The sequence below is a fragment of the Pongo abelii genome, chromosome 16 (genome assembly GCF_028885655.2).
Source record: "Pongo abelii isolate AG06213 chromosome 16, NHGRI_mPonAbe1-v2.0_pri, whole genome shotgun sequence".
Classification (NCBI taxonomy): Eukaryota; Metazoa; Chordata; class Mammalia; order Primates; family Hominidae; genus Pongo; species Pongo abelii.
Window position 1 is genome coordinate 17,093,910 of NC_072001.2, and position 21,241 is coordinate 17,115,150.

General features: G+C 36.2%; 1 pseudogene; it reads right to left on the reverse strand.

Moving 5' to 3' along the window:
- Positions 1–4,884: 4,884 nt before the first annotated feature.
- On the reverse strand, positions 4,885–16,801 carry LOC129050549 (ATP-binding cassette sub-family B member 10, mitochondrial-like; annotated as a pseudogene).
- Between the last annotated feature and the right edge of the window lie 4,440 nt (positions 16,802–21,241).

The window sequence follows — 21,241 nt, forward strand, 5'->3', positions numbered from 1 at the left end:
GGGGGGGCACACACATATTACTGTAATAGATTTGTAATATATAGAATTATATATATGTATATACATATATAGACACAATTGTGTTTGTAGAAAATATATATGAAAACAGGGTTTTTCAACTTTGGCACTATCGCTTTTGACATTTGGGCCATATAACTCTTTGTTGTGGGCATTTCCTGTGAGTTGTAGGATGTTGAGCGACTTGGTTTGCCTTTAATAACTAAACGACAGTAGCATCTTCCTCACACCTTTCCCCAGGCGAACAACTAAAAATATCTTCAGATATTATCAGATGTTTCCTGGAGGGCAAATCTCCTCCTGGTTGAGAATCACTCTACTAAAGTATTTGGAGATGACAGAGCATCAGGTTCGTTTCTATATATTATTAAAGTATCTTTCAAAGTTGAAGGTAAAATTAAGACATTTTCAGAAAAATTAAATGGGCTAATTTGTCACCAGCAAATCTGTACTACAAAACATGCTATCAGAGTTTTTGGCCTGAAGGGAAATAACATCAAATCTAAACTTCAAATTAGAGGAAATGAAAAGCATAGAAATGATAAGTATATAAGTAACAAGAAATGCTTTTTTTAATCTGTCAATTTCATTGAAGGAAACTGACTATTTAAATTGAAAAAGATATCATTTTATTGTGGGGTTTATGACGTGCATAGAAAAACTTACACTAAAAAAATCACAAAAGACAGAGGAATAAAGGAAATGTTACTGTCATCAGTTTTTGTTGTTGTTGTTGCTTTGGGTTTTTTAAATAGACTTTATTTTTAGGGCAGCTGTAAGTTCAGAGCAAAATTGAAAGAAAGATACAAAGATTTCTCATACATCATCGTGTCCACACAGGCACAGCCTGACCCCTTGCTGTCATTCTCCTCTGGAGTGGCACATAACTTACCGCTGATGAACCTGCATTGGCACATCCTTATCACCAAGGTCCATAGTTTCTATTAGGGTCCACGCTTGCTGTCATACATTCTATGAGTTTGGGCAGATTCATATACCATTATAGTATCATGCAGAATAGTTTTCTGCCCTAAAAGTGCAAATGAATAGGATAGGTGGAGCACAGATCACTTTTTAGGAAAATGTTGCCTTGTTTTGATTTGACAAAGTGGACAACACTATCAATCACTGGAGAGAATGTAAAAATAGAAAAAGGATGTCATCAGTTTTTTACATTATATATGAAGTTGTAAAAAATTACCTCTAAGTAAAATTTAGATTAAGTATAAATTGATGATTATTGTAATACAAATAACTCAATACAAAAGCATTGCAACTAACTCATCTATGCAATTTAAAATGAATACTTAAAATACAATTAAACAAAAATATGAGAAGAGAAGAAAGAGATTGTACAGTTTTTAAAAGTGGCAACACGTTTCATTTAACATATTTATGAACTAAATTATCCAATTACAAGGTAGAGATTGTCATATTAGACAAAAGAACAAGACCCAACTAATGTTGTCTACCAGAGACATATATTAAACATAAAGACACACATAGGTGAAAAGTAAACCTATAAGAAAAGATAAACCACATACACAGCAAGCATTAGGAAGCTTGTGTGGCTATATTAGCAAAATGCAATGTAGACTGGAAAAGAGGGTGCATTATAAGAGAAAATGGGGGCATTTCATAATCACGAAATAACCAATTCATCAGAGGACAATAATATCAGGAATTGTCCTCTGATGAATTGGTTATTTCATAATTATGAAATGCCCCCATTTCAGAATTATGAAAGGGACACCAACTTAATAATAAAGCCTCATAATTCATGAAGGAAAAAGCAGAATTGAAGGGAGAAATGGATAAATGACAGTAATAATTAAAGATTTTAACATCCCTCTGCTCATCACTGATAGAACAGTAAGACAAACCATTCGTATGGCTATAGAACATTTCAACTTCATTATAAATCACCTTGAGCTTATTGACATTTATAAAAACTACACTTAAAATGCTGAATATACATTGTTTTCTCGTGTATTGAAAGCATCACCAACATAGGCCAAATGCTGAATCAAAGAGTAAGTTTAAATGAATTTAAGTTTTAGATTTTATAGAATATATTCTCTGATCACAATAAAATTTAATTTGAAATTGATGACATAAGAGTTACCTAGGAAACCCCCAAATAGTTGTAAATAACATGAAACACTATTTAACTAACTCATAGTTCATAAAAGAAATCAAAAGATAATTTAGAAAAAATATAAGGAAAACAGTATATTGAATAAACATCTGCACCTAGATGTTTATTGCAGCACTATTCACAGTAGCCAAGATATGGAATCAACCTAAGGATCCAACAACAGATGAATGGTTAAAGAAAATGTGGTATATAGGCCAAGCACGGTGGCTCACACCTGCAATCCCAGCACTTTGGAAGGCCGAGATGGGCAGATCACTGGAGGTCAGGGGTTCAAGACTAGCCTGGCCAACATGGTGAAACCCCATCTCTACTACAAATATAAAAATTAGCTGGGCATGGTGGCACCTCCCCAGCTACTCGGGAGGCTGAGGTGGAAGAATCACTTGAATCCGGGAGGGAGAGGTTACAGTGAGCCAAGATCACACCATTGCACTCCAGAGCAAGACTCCATCTCAAGGAGGGGAGGGGAGGGGAGGGGAGGGGAGGGAAAAAGGAGGAGAGGGAAATAGTACACAATGAAGTACTATTCGGCCATAAAAGACAAGGAAATCCTGTCCTTCACAGCAACATGCATAGAAATGGAGGGTATTATGTGAGTGAAAGTTAAACATCACAGCTTCTCACTCATATGTGGAAGCTAAAATATTTTGATCTTATAGAAGTTAAAACAGAGGATGCTAGAGGCTGTAAAGTATAAGAGGAAGGGAGGGATAGGAAGAGATTTGTTAAAAGATTCAAAATTAAAGCTAGATAGGAGGAATAAGTTCTAATGATATGACAATAGTTAACAATAATATATTATATAGTTTCAAACAGTTAGCAAAGGATATTGAGTGTTCCCAAAACAAAGAAATGGTAAATGTTTGCAATGATGGATATGCTAATTACCATCACCTCATCAGGGTAATTCAATATATACACTATGTGTATTGAAACATCACTATGTACCCATAAATATGCACAATTATTATGTGCCAATTAAAAAAATAAAATAAAACAAAATTTTGATAATAACAGCTACATATTTGTGGTGTAGAGTTAAATTGAGAGGGTAATTTATTACTTTAAATTCTTGTATTGGAAAAATACATAGGTTTAAAAGTCAATGAAAAAATAAACAAAACATGATTTGAAAAAAATAAAATAACAGAGGTAATGAAAGAAATAAATGAAATTGAAAGTAAATAGTAAATTCACAAAGTGAAAATTCCCTTGGAAAGATCAATAAAGTTGTTACATACTAGTAAGACTAAGAAAAAAGGACTGATAAAAGAAGAAATATCATTACAGAACCTCTATATTTAAATGATAATAACTATTATGGACAATTCCATACTCACGAATTTGGCAGCTGAAAGTTCTTTAAAGAGACAAATTACCAAAGGTTATTTAAGAACAAATTGATAATGTGAATATTTCTGTATCTATATGTATCTATATATTCTAGGTTTTCTAATTTCTGGCGTATGTTTGCTCATAGTAGCCTCTAATGATCCTTACAATTTCAACAAAGAAATTAAGAAGAAATTGAAAAATTTATTGAAGCAAATGAAAATGGCAACACAACATACCAAAACCTATGGGATACAGCAAAAAGCAGTAGTAAGAGGGAAATTTATACCTATAATTTCCAAGATCAAAAAAGTAAAAAACCTCAAATAAACAACCTGATGATACATCTTTTTTTAAAGTTCACTATAAATTTTAATCTATGATATAAAGTATTACCTAAAGATATAATTGAACATCATGCATCAGAAAATAAAACATAACAATGAAATGCAATTTTGTAAATACCTCCATGGCACAAGGATTATTTTCCTCAGATTCAACCTTGTAATTGTGTTTTGTTTGCTTTCTGAAAATCACACTTTATAAAGAACACAAGTAGAGCTTGTTAAAATGATTGTCACAGATGTACTGTTTACTAATTCAGAAAACACTACGTTCATTCATTCAATTTTATTCATTAATTATGAAGAATAAAATATAATATTCCATGCTTATCATGAAATAGCGGTTTCTTCTTCCAGTCTAATCAGGGAACTAATAAATGCTTAGTTCATGGCAAAACTTCCATTTGATTTACATTGACTTAATTACTTCTTAGGGTCTAGCCTCATCAATGGAGAAAAAGCAATTTTTCCTGAGGCAACAGCACATTAACAGCACTGAATACAAAATATGGCAAATTCAATGGTTATCAGCACTGCTTTAGGAATTTTGAGACTGTAAATAAAACTATAACCGTAAATAAAAGAAAAGGGCTTATTAATATCTTTTCAGAAGAGTGATACATTTTTCTTGTTATTCTGTTGAATAGCAAGGACTTCCAAACTTAAATGTCTTAAGGCTGAAAATTAGTTATATTCCTCAGATTTTAGCCTTATTAATGAAATTCCAAAAGTATCATAAGATTCAATTTGTTTTGAAATTATAAATTTGTAACAGATTTTTTTTTCAAAATACATGCCTTCAAACAACTTATATGCAAAAATCATTCATTCTCAATAATACCTAGCAGTTCACCCCTTGCTTCCCAGAAGTACTCATACACACATGTGAATTTAATAGGTTTTCCTGTTCAAAAAATAAGCTTCTGCCCTTTTAAAAACTTATCAGGTTTTCTTGTGCCAGAATGTTGAAAATTGCACATATTCAAACATAGTTCCCATAGGAACACGTAGTCTTCAACTCTTACACCTTTGAAGACACAGGAGACGGGCAATATAAATGTTCTCTTCTTTCCAGCTGATGTTAGTTAGGTTTGCTTCATGAGATTATCGGAATAAAGGGTTAAATTTTCATTTTCCATTACTCTATCTAGTAAAATTAGACTTAAAGTAGGTAGACTATTACCAGAAGAATTACACAGTGACTGGTAAACTGGCCTAAAATAATCAGGCTTTTTATTTATACTTCCATTTTTTAAGTTGTCATTTGACAATAGCTTCCATCTTTAACAGCAGGCAAAAGAAAATGAGATGCCATGCTATATTAATTAAAATATTCCACAATAAAACAAAATACAAAACCTGAAAATAACTTCAGTGCTATAAACATTTAAAAAGTTACAATTATTAAAACTCTGAATAAAAAGATCTTGAGAACAGGTACATTTCAAAGCAATATTTTACACACTTTGGAAAAAATAGGTATTTTTCAAATAACTTGATATATGGTTTACATATTTCATACAGTCTCTGAAGTTTTTTTTTCTGCAACACTGTTTTGCATTAAAGTCTCTCATGTTGTCTACCAGATGGGTTCCTGTCTCACTGTCCCAATCTTGGATCTCAGCCACACTGGGTTTAGCTGACGGATGTCATGGCCATCAAGACTGATAGTTCCAGAAGCAGGGTCCTACAACCTCAGCAGGAGCGAAAGCACTGTTGATTTGCCAGAACCACTTGGGCCACCGCCAGAACCAGTGCGGTGATAGATCCTGACGGAATGGAAAGGCTGAAATCCTGAAATATGGGCGCCTCTGGGCGAGCGGGATCGCCAAAATGCACGTTCTTAAACTTCAAGGCACCCTGGAAGGTTTTCTCATTTAAGATAACCCTCCCCCCTCGTTAAAAGGCAGGTTGAGCTCTCTCTCCAGGAGCTCCCAGAGGCGCCCCCCGGCACCCAGTCCTTTCATCAACTCCAAGTAAAAAGATCTCAGAACTCCAATGCTTATTCCAACCCAGAAAGCATACATTAGGAAGGAAGAGAGTTCACCCATGGTCATGTGGGCACTACCCATCAGCAGCCTCCCTTTTTACAGGACAGAAAGCACAATCAGGTTTCCGGCAGCCTAGTTGCTCCAAAGAAGCCAGCCCGAGCGAATGCCTCTTTCTTTGTTAACTGCATCCCATGGTCCACTTTGCTGGCGTATTTCTCTATTTCAGTCATTTCTTTTCCAAAACCTCCAACAGTTCTTACATTTCCAATACATTCCTCAGCTAGCTGAGTGGCTTGTGCCCGGGAATCCTGGGTGACTTTGTTCAGTTTCAGCAGATATCGTTCATAAATTACATCAATGATTGACACTGGAGGCACCACGCTCAAAACAAAGGTGGCCAGATTAGGTGAGACAAAAAACATCCATACTGATGCCTACAGAAGCCCGGCCCCGGCCCTGGCCCTGAGCCCATCTGAGAGGTTTTCAGTCACTGAGCGCCCCAGGAGTGCAGTTTCTGATGAGAGGCGGTTAATCAATTCTCCTGCGCGAGTCTTGTCAAAGAAAGCAACCTCCTGCCCCAGAATGGAGGCGAATAATGAAGTTCTCAGCCTCTTCACAACGCGCTGACCTGAAGTTTGCATGAGGTAGACACGAATGGCATTGGCGGCAGCACCACACAGAAACACACCACTGAGGCCAAGGCAGAGGCGGGTCAGGTTGTCGCTGTAGTCTATGGTGGGGTTGGTATAGATGACATCCATGATCTTCCCCAGGAAGAAAGGGGCAGACATGGAGATAACAGTGGACATCGCGAGAAATCCAACCGCAGCTGCCAGCCTCGGGCGCTCAGGGTACGCCAGCCCCAGGAGCTTCCGGGCTCCGAGAGTCCAGGCGCCGCAGGTCGTAGCCGCCCATCCTTCCCGGAGGCGCCGCCGGCCCGCGCCGCCAGGCCTCATCCCCGCCCAGGCAGTGTCGATGGGAGCGCCCAGGAACCCGGTGCGTGGGAGCCGAGGAGCGCCCGGCCAGGCAAGAGCCCGGCACCTGCAGCAGCCAGGCGCCCGAGCCCACAACCCCAGGAGCCGCGCGAGGCCCGCGCCGCCCCCTGAGCCGCCCAGAACCCCGCCCCGGCAGCTTCCCTCCAGCGGCGCGTGGCTTCTCCAGCACCGCGCGGCTCCAGTGCCCCAGAGCAGCACCGGCCCCGCGCCCCATGGCGGCGCCAGCCTCAGGGCAGTGAACGGCGAGATGGACGCGGGGCGCGGCTGGCCGGGCCGCACGCAGGCTACCGGCAGGAGCCGCCCTGGCTCTGCTGGGCCTGAGGCGCCGATACATCTTAAAGAACTAGAAAAGCAAGAGTAAACCAGACCCAAAATAAGTATAGAAGAAAGGAAAGAATAAACATAAGTGCAGAAATTAATGAAATTGAAATGAAAACATACAAAATATGAACAAAATGAAAAGTGCGTTTTTTAAAAAAGATAAACCAAACCACTAACCTGTAGCCACACTAAAAAAAACAAACAAACAACAACAAAAAAAACCTAAATAAAATCAGAGATGAAAATGGGGACAACATTATCATTGATACTATAGAAATTCTAAGGATCATTAGAGGCTAGTATGAGCAACTACAGACCAATAAATTAGAAAATCTAGAATAAATGGATACTTTCCTAGACACATACAACCTAGCAAGAATGAACCATGAAGAAATCCAAAACCTGAAAAGACCAATAAGTAGTGAGATGGAAACAAAATTTTCCCAGGAAAGGCCGGGCGCGGTGGCTCACGCCTGTAATCCCAGCACTTTGGGAGGGCCAGGCGGGCAGATCACGAGGTCAGGAGATGGAGACCATCCTGACTAACATGGTCAAACCCCGTATCTACTAAAAAATACAAAACAAAACAAAACAAAACAAAAAAATTAGCCGGGCGTGGTGGCGGGCGCCTCTAGTCCCAGCTACTCAGGAGGCTGAGGCAGGAGAATGGCGTGAACCCGGGAGGCGGAGCTTGCAGTGAGCCGAAATCACACCACTGCACTCCAGCCTGGGCGACAGAGCGAGATTCCCTCTCAAAAAAGTTTCCCGGGAAAGAAAAGCCCAAGACCCGACGGCTTTACTCCTGAATTTTACCAAATATTTTTAAAAGAACTAATACCAATCCTACTCAAACTACTGTGAAAAATAGAGGAGGAGGGACTATTTCCAAACTCATTCTACAAGGACAATATTACTCTGATACCAAAACCAAAGACACATAAATAAAAAACAACAGGCCAATATCCCTGGTGAACATTGATGCAAAAATGTTTGGCAACATGCTAGCAAACTGCATTCAACAACACATTAAAAAGATCATTCATCATGTCCAAGTGGGATTTATCCCAGGGATGCAAGGATGGTTAAACATATGCAAATCATTATCATCATCTCACATCAAATCACATCATATCAATAGAATGAAGCACAAAAACTGTATGATAATTTCAATTGATGCTAAAAAAGCATTTGATAAAATTCCACACCCCTACATGATCCAAGCCTTGAAAAAACTGTATGGAAGGAACACACCTCAACATAATGAAAGCATATAGAACAGACACTCAGTTTCATACTAAATGGGGGGAAACTGAAAGCTTTTCCTCTAAGACCTGGAACAAGAAAAGGATGCCCACTTTCATCACTGCTATTCAACATAGTACTAGAAGTCCTAAGCAAGTCCTAGTTAGAGCAATCAGTCAAAAGAAAGAAATAAGGGGACACGCAAATTGGAAATAAAGTAATCAAATTACCATCGTTTGAAAAATTAGTAAAGACATTACCAAAAACAATAAGCCTCCATAACTTATAAACACAGATGCAAAATTTAAAAATACATATTAGCAAATCAATTCTAGTAATATATAAGAAATATATAATGATTAACTGTGGTTTACTGTGATAATAAAAAGTTATTTTAACACCCCAAAATTAAGCAATGTATTTGAACTGATCAATAGCATTAAAAAGACAGTTCCATATAGTGATCTGAATAGATGTACAAAATTCTACTGACAAAATTATATAAGTATTCTTGATAAAACGTCAGAGTAGATCAAGAATAGAGGCAAACGTTTTCTTATATTGGAGAGGAGCATCTACATAATCATACATCAAATGTCATACTTAATGACTATATATTGAATGTGTTCTTCCTAACATTGGGAACAAGGCAAGTATGTATGCCCCTGTAACTTTTATTTAACGTTGTACTGAGGTTTGAGCCAGTAATAAAAAAGCAACAAAAAAGAATGAAATACAAAATTTGGAAGAAAAAAAAACAGCCATAGAAATCTTTATGCACAGACAACACAATCACTTATGTATAAAATCATAAGAAATTTATAAAACAAGACATAAGACCAATGTGAAAATAAATTATATTTCTTTTAAAATTGTACTTGCTAACATTAAAACATAATAAAATGTATACAATAATACCATCCTGAAAACTACTAAGCATTTCTGAGAAAAATTATATATGACCTAAACCCATGTTCATAAATTAGAAGACTCAATCATGTTAAGATGCCAATTTTCAATTTGGTTATTAGATTAAATTTCAATCAAAATCCCATCTGCTGTTTGGAAAAAACTGATAGGTTGTTTTTAAAAATGTATATAGAAATGCATAAGACTTATAATAGAAAGATAAAAACCATAATGAAGCATGAATTAGGAGAAATTATTATTCCTGGTTGAATACTTGTCAAAAGCTATCCTGAACAAGACAAAGCAACATTGGTGTAAGGGAAAATGAATACACTAGTAGAGAAGAATAGAAATGTACAAATACATATTTGATCATTCAATTTAAACAAAGGCACCAAGGCAATTCAAATTGGAAAGAAAAATCTTTCTAACAAATGATGGAACCACTTCCTAAGTCAAAAAAAAAAAAAAAACCTTAAGCCCTACATCATAATGCATAAATTAATTTCAGGTATATAATAGATTTAGGTGTATAGTCTAAAGCTATAAAGATTCTGATATAAAGCATAGGAGAAAATCTGCCCCATCTTCAAGAAAAAAATATTTCTTAGGACATAGAGAACAAAAATTTATGTTCACAAGGTGTCTTTACAAATGAAAAAGAAATAATCATAAATATTAAGAAAATAAAAGAGCAAGCTACAGACTAGAATAAGATATTCAAAAATATATACCTGAAAAAGAGCTTGACTACTAAAGAAATCCTACACATCAATAAGAAAAAGATATCCTAATGTCTAACTTGAACAGATGCTTCAAAAAAAGATATACAAATGGCCAAGATGCACATGAAAATACACCTAACATCTTTAATTGTGTGTAAATACAAATTGAAACCACAAAGAGTTACTAATTGTGGAATGCAAAAAAATGACAACACTAAATGATGAACATATGGTGAACAACTCAACCTCTCATAATTTGCTGATGGAAGACTACAATAAAATACACACTTTTGAAAACTAATCCAGTTTCTTACAAAGTTAAACATAAAAATATTTCATATTTATCAATTTCACTCCTAGGCCTTTACACAAGATCAATTGAATGACCACAAAAAGACTTTTTACATACCTGTTTATAGCAGTATTACTGAAGATAGTAGAAACTTTGAAAAAAATCAAATATTCATCCAAAAAAATCCAGATTTTTAAAAAATGTGTATATCTACACAATGGAATACTACTTAGCAATGAAAACAATGAACAATGGAATTTAACAATGAAAATAATGAGATACCAATACACACAACATGAAAGGACCTCAAGAATATATATTAAACAATAATAGTGAGACACAAAATATACAAAGTCCAAGAACAGACAAAAGTAATACATGGATATAGACTTCAGAAATCACGTTGCCTATTGGAGCTGGGAAATGACTGAAAGTGGACAAAGGGAACTTTCTAGCAAGTAGAAATATTGCATATCCTGATTTAGGTTTTGGCTACATGAATTTATATATATTTGTCATTGAATTATATATCTAAAATCTATGCATTCATATACAATTTCCCTCAATACATAATACATAAAAAAACTAAAATTGAAAACTCAGTACTAGACTGAATGACCAAGAAAATCATAATGTTTAAGGTATAGGTCATGCCGGCATCAGAGATCTAGAAGTAGCGGAATTGACGTCATCAGAGTTAAGGCATTTTGAAATACCATGAAACTTGACAACTCTATCATGAAAAACCAGCCTGCTTTCTATTTCTTATGTCCTGGCAGTAACTTGTTTGGTTGCATTAATCAAGGATTTGATTCTACATGTTAATTTCATATTATTAGAGAATATTGCCAATTTTGCTTCTCATTCACATTTCCATTTAGAACTTCACTATTTTTTCACAGTAGGAAAGTACAATGCTTCGTATAAAATAGGCATTAGGACTAATTTTCCATAACTCCGTAATGGCAGGAAAAGATGACTCGTTTTATATGCATGTTTGAATGTAGATTGCCATGGTTTTAATAGCTAGTGGGAAAGTACACATTTTACAGATATTTTAAGGTAGATTAAACAAAATTTCATTGCTTAGATATGACTATTCTCTTAAGAGCTGAAAAGCCAATGAAATTTGAAGTTGTACCTGTTCTATAATTTCATTCCATGGTTACTAGGAGCTAGTTAGAAAAGCATGTTAAAACTCACCGGTATAGAAGATAAAGTCTGTCAACATCTACTAGCTATTGTCTTTATCAAATTTCACCGTGGCATTTTCCAAAATTTAGACTATAAAGTTTGAAAACAGGATTAAAAAATTTAAATAAGGCTGGGCGCGGTGGCTCACGCTTGTAATCCCAGCACTTTGGGAGGCCAAGGCGGGCGGATCACGAGGTCAAGAGAGCGAGACCATCCTGGCTAACATGGTGAAACCCCGTCTCTACTAAAAATACAAAAAAATTAGGCATGGTGGCGGGCGCCTATAGTCCCAGGTACTTGGGAGAATGACGTGAACCCCGGAGGCAGAGCTGGCAGTGAGCCGAGATCGCGCCACTGCACTCTAGCCTGGGTGACAGAGTGAGACTTCTCAAAAAAAAAAAAAAAAAAAATCTAATGAGTATCTTTCAAAAATAGTAACAGAGATGCTTCAATTTAATTACCATCAATTTGTATATGCAATGAGATTGCTATTTAATACATTTATTCACATTTCCAGGCAACATAAAATAGTTAACATCTTAGGGAATAGAAAAAAAATCAAATGTGACTTGAAAGTGCTGAATTCTCATTTTAACCATCATAAGTCTAGAAACTAAACTCCTATTTTTTAAACAAATGTTAAAAACATGTCTATTAACAGTATAAATTTGAGGGTTAGATTTCACATATATTTTTTAAAAGTGAAAATAAGCAATTGAAATATTTCAGTTGTTTTTTAAAAATGAATTTAATTTCTAGTGTGATTGGATGAGGGAGTACTTGCTTATTTTTGCCTTTCTTGGTTGAAATGTTCAGTATCTTTTAAAAATCAAAACAATGGAGCTCATGGAAATAGAGAATGGAAGGATAGTTACCAGAGGACAGGAACGGTGGTTTGGGGAGGGGAAAGAGGAGAGGAAGTGGGAATGGTTAACGGGTACAAAAAAAATAAAAATTAGAAAGAATGAATAAGACAGACCAGGCGCGGTGGCTCACACTTGTAATCCCAGCACTTTTGGGAGGCTGAGGCGGGCGGAACACAAGTCAGGAGATGGCGACCATCCTGACTAACACGATGAAACACTGTCTGTACTCAATACACACACAAAAAGATTAGCCTGGGACCTGTAGTCCCAGCTACTGGGGAGGCTGAGGCAGGAGAATGGCATGAACCCCGGAGGCGGAGCTGGCAGTGAGCCGAGATCGCGCCACTGCACTCTAGCCTGGGTGACAGAGTGAGACTTCTCAAAAAAAAAAAAAAAAAAAAATTCAAATGAGGATCTTTTAAAAATAGTAACAGAGATGCTTCAATTTAATTACCATCAATTGGTATATGCAATGAGATTGCTATTTAATACATTTATTCACATTTCCAGGTAAAATAAAATAGTTAACATCTTAGAGAATAGAAAAAAATCAAGTGTGACTTGAAAGTGCCGAATTCTCATTTTAACCACCATATGGTAAGTCCAGAAACTTAACTCATATTTTTAAACAAATGTTGAAAACATGTCTATTAACAGTATAAATTTGCGGGTTAGATTTCACATATATATTTTAAAAGTGAAAATAAGCAATAAAAATATTTCAGTTGTTTATTAAAAATGAATTTAATTTCTAGTGTGATTGGATGAGGGAGTACTTGCTTATTTTTGCCTTTCTTGGTTGAAATGTTCAGTATCTTTTAAAATCAAAACAATGGAGCTCATGGAAATAGAGAATGGAAGGATAGTTACTAGAGGACAGGAAGGGTAGTCTGGGGAGGGGGAAGAAGAGAGGAAATGGAAATGGTTAATGGATATAAAAAAAAAAAAACACAACTAGAAAGAATGAATAAGGCAGGCCGGGTGCCGCGGCTCACGCCTGTAATCCCAGCACTTTGGGAGGCTGAGGCAGGCGGATCACAAGGTCAGAAGATTGAGACCATCCTGGCTAACAGGGTGAAACTCCGTCTCTACTAAAAATACAAAAATAAATTAGCTGGGTGTGGTGGTGGGCCCCTGTAGTCCTAGCTACTTGGGAGGCTGAGGCAGGAGAATGGCGTGAACCCTGGAGGCGGAGCTTGCAATGAGCCGAGATCACGCCACCGCACTCCAGCCTGGGCAAAAGAGTGAGACTCCGTCTCGGAAAAAAAAAAAAAAGAATAAGACCTATTATAGTATTTGATAGCTCAGCAGGGGGACTAGAGCCAATCGTTCAATTGTATATTTTAAAATAACTAAGAGTTTAATTGGATTGTTTGTAACACAAATGATAAATGCTTGAGGGGATGTAGACCCAATTTCCCATGATGTGATTATTACCTATTGCATGCTTGTGCCAAAATATCTCATATACCCCATAAATATATATACCTATTATGCACCCACAGAAACTAAAAATAGAAAAGGAAGAAATTTTCAATATCTTTATTTGTTCTGAAAAAGCTAAAATGTATTGTTGTGATTGCAGAACTCTCCATACTATAAGTATTTATAGAATAATTGGTTATAGCACCTCTTTTTTTCCTGCTTGCTCATAGAACGTTGCTACCAATTCCAAGCTCAAACCATGAAGGGCTTGGAAAGCCACGGAGTAAGTGCATGAATAAACCTTCTAGGCCGGACGCGGTGGTTCACACCTGCAATCCCAGCACCTTGGGAGGCCGAGGCAGCCGGATCACAAAGTCAGGAGATGGAGACCATCCTGGCTAACACAGGGAAACCCAGTCTCTACTAAAAATATAAAAATTAGCTGGGGGTGGTGGCGGGTGCCTGTAGTCCCAGCTACTCGGAAGGCTGAGGCAGGAGAATCGCTTGAACCCAGGAGGTGGAGCTTGCAGTGAGCCGAGATAGCGCCATTGCAGTCCAGCCTGGGCAACAGGGTGAGACTCTGTCTCAAAAAATAATAAATAAATAAATAAATAAGCCTTCTAACAGCAGAAATTTCAGGAAAAAAATAACCATAGTGAACTTGGAAGACTTAAGGAAAGCTATTTATGTTACTCTGAGGAATACAAATCAATAAAAGCCGATGGCTGAAAGGTTCTCATTGGCTGGAACATACTGGTAGCACAGTAATTTCAAAACCCAATGTAGGGTTTGCCAACCACACCACATTTTCTGATTGTATCCAATAAAACGTTATGACCTAGAAACGGTTATCTCTAGTGTAAATTTCTTGAATGACTTTATTTTTTATTCTAACAGGACTAAGCTGATATCAGGGCATTTTAAATAAGGTTTCAAAGAAGGGTAAAATGCTTTTAAGTTAAATATTTCAAAGTCAGCTTCATGAATGTTGATGTTGGAAAGCACACTCATCATTCAGAGGTGTGAGGAATATACAGACAATAACTTGATTACCTTTCTAGAAGTTTGTTAAATTTTCCATTTTGAGAATGCCAACCAATCATCTGTTAATTCTTTAGCCACATCTAAACCAATGAAAGCTGTTGTAAATCTCTCCATGCTGCAATGCCAGTGTAAAGTCTTCTTGTGTCTTGGTATAAGGGCAGAGTAATCACTTTTCTAAGATGTACCTTAATTTTCCATGCTGATTTAAAAAGTTACCCTTCTCTAAATGCTGCTGATCAGTGTATCTGCCACATCAACTATGATATTTTAAATGAAAAAAGAAATAAAATTCTTCCAGCATAAAGTCTCATCCACATCAAGCATTATACCCCCAGATGAGAAAGAGAAACCCCAAAAGAATAACTTGAAAAGTTAGAGACTGAGTATCAAAGTTCTTAAAGACAACTTTTAGCTTAATATCAACTTATTATTTCTATAATTTTAAAAAAATTCCATTAATTTACCAATCATTACATTGCTCAGTCCTTGAAAACACTTGTACTTACCATTCTGACCGTATACAAGGGTGAAAACTCTTAATGAAAAGTTGCATATATAGATGAATAATACTAATAAACTACCACTCTAGAATGTAAACTACACAACGGCAGAGGCTTCAGTTGTTTGGTTCAGTGCTGTTGTTCTGAAGCCTAGAATGGTGCTTGTCCTAGAGTAGGTACTCAGCAAATGTTTCATAATGAAAATATCTGAAATGAAGCTCTCCAAGTTCTGCATTATCTCATAAAAGTATAGGCATGCCCCACATAACAATGTTTGGCTAACGACGGATCACATATACCACAGTGGGTCCCTTAAAGTTATACTGGAACTGAAAAATTCCTGTTGCTTGTTGAGGTCCTAGCTGCAGTATCATTACAGCTCAAACATTATTCACATGTTTATGGTGAGGCTGATGTAAATAAACCTAAAAAGAGAAGACGAACTCCCAAGAAAATACACAGTGATGGGTGCAACTTTTGCAGAGCTCAACAAGCTCCATAAAAAGTTTTAAAACATGGACACCAACAGCAACAGATTTTCCTTAATAGAGAGAAATGTTCATGATGCATTATTTGCTTATAAGCAAATCTATAAGGAGAGAAAAAAAACAATAAGTAAACCACCATGGACATATTTCTAAAAAAGTGACACCCGGGATCTCCAGGAAGTATTTGGAAAGAAGGTCCTGTTATCATAGGAGATGAAAGCTCCGTACATGTCATTGGCCCTGATGACTTTTCAATGGAATAAGATGTGGAAGTGAAAGACAGTGATATCGACGATCCTGACCGTGTGTCTGCCTAGGCTAATGTGTGTGTTTGAGTCCTAGTTTTTAACAAAATAATATAAAAATATAAACAAAAAATAATTTTTTAAAATTAGAAAAAAGCTTTAAAGTAAGAATATAAAGGACAATTAAAACAATCAATGTTGGTAAAGTAAAAATGTCACAGTGAGCTAAAGTTAATTTTTTACGTAAGAAAGAAAACGTTTTCTAAATTTAGTGTAGCCTAAGTGTACAGTGTTTATAAAGTCTACAGTGGTGTACAGTAATGTCTTCGGTCTTCAAATTCACTCACTACTTACTGACTCACCTACAGCAACTTCCAGTCCTGAAAGCTCCGCTCATGGGAAGTTCCCTATGTGGGTGTATTTTCTCTTTACCTTTTGGATTTTATTTTTACTGTATTTTTCCATGTTTAGGTCTGTTTACATACACAAATACCTATCATCCTGCTACAATTGTTTACCATATTCAGTACCTCTGGGGCACTGGCTGTATCTCATCTCTAAATGAGATGTGTTCAAAACGTTTTTTTCTGCCAGAAACAATATTTACCTCCATGTACTTGTCAGGTGTCAGCTCAGACCTCACCTGATTGCTCAAGCCTTGATTATAGGCCCTTTTATGTCCATTTGTAATGCCTTCCATATTCTTTATCATCATATCACATCTTGTTTGTAAATTCACTTATGAATATCCTGCAGAAGGCTCAACTCCAAAGGGGCAGTTATGTGTCTAGCTTCTATTTCCTGGACTCAATATTTCTTCAATGTATAAAAAATTACTATTCATCATCCCATGAAATTGTTAATAGTTAATAAGGATAGGGCCCCAAACACAAATAAATACCAGGAAATGCAAAAAACACAAAACAATTTTTTTCTTGTGTAGATCAATGGTGGAAACTAAAATACAACAATCACACTTTTTTCTATCTATCTAGAGACATATCTAACAAATGAAGCTTGAAAAGTTACAAAGGAAAAGCACTGGCATTCGTGTGAGGTTAGACTTCTTAAAATAGACCTTTGAACAAAAAGGAAGAGGATCAAGTTCTATAAAACATAGATGAGAATATTTGAAGCACTTCATGAAAATATGACATAATGTAATCTAGAGACAACCCTAAAAGTTTGAAATACAATAGAAAAGGGAAGATCAGACTTCTTTTCAACTAGTATAGGATACATGTCTTTTATTACATATAAGTGTTGCAGAGGGCAGCATTAAATCCCTTTAGTGGGTTTATCAACCTTGATATTATTGACAGTTTGAACCAGAAAACTCTTTCTTGTGACAACCAGAAATGACTCCAGACATTAGCAAATGTCACCTGAGGGGTAAAATAGCCCCGGGTTGTTCTATAGGTTTCAGGCAGATTTGGCAAAAAGCATGGATGTCAGAAATATAGTGATGGTTTTATTGTAAATTTGATGATACTAATTATCATCAATTAATGATATTATCGTTGGTTATCGAAGGTTAAGCATCGCTAACCTTTGAAGGTGAGAGAGTCATGGTATCTCAATCAAACACTAGTGTTGTAACTTTCTTTCTTTCTTTCTTTTTTTTTTTTTTAAGACACAGCCTTGCTCTGTCACCAGGCTGGAGTGCAGTGGCATGATCTTGGCTCACTGCAACCTCCACCTCCCAGGTTCAAGCCATTCTCCTGCCTCAGCCTCCCAAGTAGCTGGGATTACAGGCATCTACCACCAGGTCCAACTAATTTCTGTATTTTTAGTAGAAACAGGGTTTCACCATGTTGGCCAGGATGGTCTCAATCTCCTGACCTCGTGATCTGCCCGCCTTGGCCTCCCAAAGTGCTGAGATTACAGGCATGAGCCACCGCGCCCGGCCTATAGTGTTGTAACTTTCAAACATTATTGATCCAAAAAACCTCCGTTGAAAGATACAAGTAATCAGCATTTAAAAGATTATAATTAAGTGCCAGTTTCATATACTGGATGGGAGAATAAAGAAATCTCAATGCCTGACTCATCTTCACCTCTACTCTGTGAGACAGTGAGCAATATCCTTTACAATATTTTCCCTCACTTTTCTCATCTTTACACTGAAGGTGTGAATTATTTCTTAGTCCCATAATGGCTCTAATATTCCATGATCATATGACATCATTTTGTGTATATCAGAGTTAGTAAAATAAAAATAACCACTCTCTTCTGATACAGGCATCGTAATGTACCACAACTGATATTAAGCATAAAAAGATTTGTATAGATTATGCAGTTTTTGGAGGTTTCCCTCGATCAAAAGCTCAATAGCCATTTGAAGGTACCTGAAGTTCTATTAGAAACTCGCATTTCTTTGAGTTAAAGCAACTCTTTTCAATCTGTGTTGTATGGATACTCAAGAGCATACATTAAAGGGCAGTAAGCCTGCAAGACTCTAAAGCTCCAATAATTCAAACAGAATACACAAGCTTTAATGATGTTATTTACTGAGGTGTGGCCAAAAAACCTCTGAATATAGAATTTGGCTAGATATAAAAAAACACTGCAAGGTATAAAATATATTTTTAAATGTGCATAGAGCTATTAAACCATGTGTGGTTTATAGGCAATGGATGGAAATTCACTCATTTTTCTTTCCAAGGCAGCCTTCTGAGGAAGGACGGTGCCTCTATAGAGCAGTGTCTGGGATAAACAAGCCTGGAAAGTCAGACACAAAGCCCTGGTAATTCTGAGTGTAGAAATATATATCATGTCATCATACTAAAAGGGTAGGTAGCAGTGTGCAAAAATTACATGGTTTTGAAACAGGCATGTATGTGGAAACCCAGCAGAAGCCAATGCATTCTTTACTACATCAGAAAAAGAGCCATAGGTTTGCAGCACATAGGTAGAAGGAAGGAGTTGCAGAGCTACTAGGATAAGCTAAAGGGGCTGACCACCTCCTTTCAATAAGCCAAAATTATTTTTTCCATGGCAGTTGTAGATCTGCCCTCTCACCTCTAAAAACAGTTCACATTTAAGGATTCTGGGATTCACGATGATAAATAAAATACCAGCAATCTATATTATTAAGTTGTAGAATTAACCATACTGCATGCAATATATTTTCAGGAACATCTGATTTTTTTAAAGTTACTCATTATACAAAGCTAAAGTTGTCCTAACTTGTAAATTATTGCATAACAATTGACTTTCAAGTCCATAGAACTCCTAATGAATCAATCATCAGAATGTCCCTGGTTCAGAAGCAAGATGATGTTATTCAGAATCTATTGGAAAGCTTTGCTACTATGGTTTAAGAGATTAATTCAAATATTGTATTTCCCAAATATAGTTAACAATAGATATACCTCACTTACGAAAGAAGCTGAATCACTTTAAAACATCCTCTTTTCTACCCTCTTCTTTCTTCCCTTCTGCTTTCTCTTTCTCCTCCATTTCCACTTTCTGGTCTTCTAACTCTTACAGGCCCACCTCCCCCAGAAAACCATCCTTTAGGCTGGAGCCCCTCCCAGGCCTATACCCATAGGTATGTCTCTCCCACTGCATTTACTGCAACTCTCCCTCACTACTATAGGCTTCTGTGGACAGGATTAAGCCCACTTACATTTTAAATTCCTAGTTTCTACTACTAGTTTTTGATGTGCAATAGCATCCAATAAATATTATTTCAATCAATAATTAAATAAACAAACTGTTGGCCAGATTTATCCAACATACGAACTGAGAAGACACAGTACAGCCTCGCGCTTTCTTCCTAATAGAGTAGAGCAAGTTATGTTTTCAAGGTGAGAATAAGGGACAAAATTGGCATTCACATGAAAACTGGCATTTAAATACATGGTCTGGAATTAGTTCCAATTAATAATTATGATTTGTGTATGAAAAGTTTAGGACTGAAAAGAAGCAGCCCATTCCATCACTGTGAACTGATTTCATCACTTTCCAAAGAACAGAAAATTACATGGCATGATTACATAATAACAGCCAAGGGCCACATCAATACCTCACTATTAAAAGTATTTTGCTCAACTAAAATGATGTTTTCCAAAGCAATGGAGAGTACAGCACTCAAGGCTATATTTTCTACTATAAGACTATGAAGAATATTCTTCAAAAATTAGATTTATGGTCACTATAAGGTATGTATTTTGAAAATAAAATGAGTTAAAATTTCCTGTCAAAATACATCTTACTTTAGAAACTAATCTCAGAGATCATTTAACCAGGAGATGTAATTTCTGATTATACAACCAAAAAGGATAAGGAAAGTTTTGTTTTATTGTTCTATTTCTAAATAATCCTGTATCTCTTTCCTGTAATATTTACTAAATATATATTTTAACCAGGGATGAGGTTTCTCATTATTCTTTTGATATTAATTACTTCTTATTCTTAGGTTAGAAATTTGGAACCAAAGTAGAAATATTACATCAAATCTTATGGAAAAAGAACATTTCTCCCCTCTAAATCAGAAATGTAACACTCAGCAGCTGAGAGGAAGTAAATCATGCCTAATTCTATGTCGTTGCTCTTTGACAGAATTTGTTTTTCAATCAAACTCTATGATATACTTACAGTAAAGGCCATAATTTCTCTAATCTGTGTGTATATAAACATATATACACATATACATAATTATAATAAAGGTACATACAGAAACCTATTTAATGGCCATCCTTAAAGGAGTCTTTCAAAACTCACTACATCTAGTAATTATTACTAATCATCAATGATGTTTTCACACCCATTTCAGTTGCAGAAAATTATAATAAAGCATACATTCTCTCTTTGAACTTAATCTTCACTCCAACAATCTAATTTTTTCCCATTAATATTATCCATTTTCCCAAAACCTCTTCAATTCCCATAAACATTGAGAACTGTTATCTCACCCTAGAGTAACTTCAACATTTTCTATAGAGGATTTGAGATGAGATTGGCCAATTTGATGAAAGGAAATGGGAGAATACTTGAAGGAGAAATAACCACTGACAATACTTGCAGAGGTATCCAAGTAGGTAGAAATTACACTGAGTTCCTCCTTCCTTTTGTCTTCAGTAAAGAGCCATTCAAAAGCCAATGATGGAGAAGCCTACTCATACTACTAATTACTTCTCTCGGTGAA